The following is a 2,260-nucleotide window of genomic DNA, read 5'->3' on the forward strand; positions in this document are numbered from 1 at the left end:
TATTGCACCAGGACTGTAATAATCACAGTGCTGATGTGTATGTGGGTCCAGTCCAGTCGTGTTCTGATCTACAGAGCTGGATCACTGCTCTTTAAATGAAACACAGAGAAATAATCTGTCCACAGAGAAGATGTGAAAAGCTTTTATCTCTTCAGTCAACATGAAATCTGTTGAATGATGAATCCACACACAGAACAAAGATTCACACTTTGACTTTTATAAGTTTATACAGCACACATTTCATGAACTTTAGCAGGATTAACAACTTTATCACTTCAGTATTTGACACCAACGATCAACAGGACTGTTTGTTAAGTGATGATTTAATCTGTCAGAGGACGTCACAGACATTTATCTGCCTGCAGTCATTAATAACAGCTGTTCTGTTGCTTGTTGCTTCATATCACGGCATTAAAACCAGAACTAGTCATCAAAATCTACTTTTACTGTGAGCTTTTAACTCTTTTTGTATTTGTTGAACTGCCTTATCATTTCTTGGACACTTCAGTAATCCCCTCAGAGTCTCATGGAAGAGAACATGAACATCCAACACAACGTTCTGATAGGTTTCACTCCACCTGTTGACATCAGTGGAAAAGTCGTCATCTCTGGTGTGATGCATCAGCACTAAAATGACACGTTTATCACCTGAAAAGACAAAATATGAGACAAAGTTCAGAGATCATCTTCCTGTGAAGAAGAACGTGCAGAGAACGTTTTTCTTAAAACACACATAATACAGGTTAAACCACACAGGCAGGAACAAGTTAATACATCCCTCTGAACATTCAAGAGTTTCATTTAATTATTTCTTTCTCTCATAACGACCACGTAACCAACGAAGCTGTGTCGTTTGTGGCTGTTTGCTCAGTAATCTGTCCAGCTTTGAACCTTAAAGTGAGCTAACTGTGTACATGTTCACTGACTGTACGTACAGCTGCAGAACCAGAACTACAGGCTCAGACAGAACATGAACTCTGGTTCTGACAGTTGGAGACTATAATCAGAATATAATCTGAACATAATCCCTGTACAGATTAGTCTGATAACAATAAGAGAGAGTTAGAAACAAATCTTTCATTACCTGCTGGAATCTTTCTCATGGCTGCCTGCACATCTGATCCAGCACGAGTTTTGATTGGACAGAAGACAATGATGATGTCACACTCCTGATGGTCTGTGATCTTCACCTTTGTATGCCATTTCATATTCTTCACTTTTTCCAGTATTTCATCATCAGCACCACAGGTCCGACCAGCAGTGACTGAGTGGACCTTCACTGTGTATATGGATAGAATCCTCGAAGGCTGTGATGAAGGTGTAGAGCGCTTCACTGAAAGATAAAATCCTTCATTAGTTCCACAACAGAGACATTTACATCATGACAGCAGCAAAGTGGAGATCACAAACAGAGAGCATCAATTAAAACAGTAATAATTAATGAGTAAAAAAGCAGTTTGACCAATATAAATAAAACCAACTCCAAAAATATTTACACTGTGGGACTGTTGGGTTCTACTCAGCTGTGTTTGTATTAATCCTGTCTGTTCAAACAGATCTGTGTCACTTTGTCATTTATAATTCCAAAAGGTGACAGAACACAGACAGGATGCTGTTCTGGCGGGTCAAATGGAGCAGAACGGTCACAGAACGCATCAAAAATCCACAACAAACAAAGTAAACTCATCTAAAACTGTTGTTTCAAACTGAGCATTATTTATTGTCATTTATTTATTAGAGCATCCACAATAATCAGTACACACACACACACACACACACATTAATGCAAAAATGACTCATTACATTGAAACATTCATTATTTGTGATAAAGATAATGGTGATGTATTAGTGACCCTGTTATGACCCGGCTCATGGGGAAAAGGGAAGCAACATGAACCAGAATGTTTTTGGTAAAATAACAAGTTAAAAGAAAAAAAAAAAGAAAAAGAACAGGAAAAAGGGCATGTTGGATGCTACTTAACTCAAAGAAATAAATACAATTTAAAGAGGTCTGGTGTCAGTAAACCCCCCCACTAAAACCTTGCCCAATTTCCTTACCGCAATTTCACAGGTTTGGGATAACACAAAGGAAACTCAAAGAGCACTACACACACAGGGCCAGTTGGTCAAAAGGGCCAAAATCACACTGAGGGCAACTATTTAAGCAGAGGGATGGTCTGGAAAGTGGTAGGTGGTTGGAGGAGATGGACAGACACCCCACAGATGTGTGGTTTTACTGCTTTCTGTGGGAGTCCAGATC

General features: G+C 39.0%; 1 long non-coding RNA gene across 1 annotated transcript; it reads right to left on the bottom strand.

Moving 5' to 3' along the window:
* Positions 1–253: 253 nt before the first annotated feature.
* Positions 254–1,303, bottom strand: LOC115587598 (uncharacterized). Its single transcript, XR_003985086.1, has 2 exons — positions 1,085–1,303; positions 254–648 (listed from the first exon to the last, which is right to left on the bottom strand). It is a non-coding gene; the product is annotated as an uncharacterized LOC115587598 (long non-coding RNA).
* Positions 1,304–2,260: the final 957 nt, after the last annotated feature.

This window comes from Sparus aurata, chromosome 9, assembly GCF_900880675.1.
Source record: "Sparus aurata chromosome 9, fSpaAur1.1, whole genome shotgun sequence".
Lineage (NCBI taxonomy): Eukaryota > Metazoa > Chordata > Actinopteri > Spariformes > Sparidae > Sparus > Sparus aurata.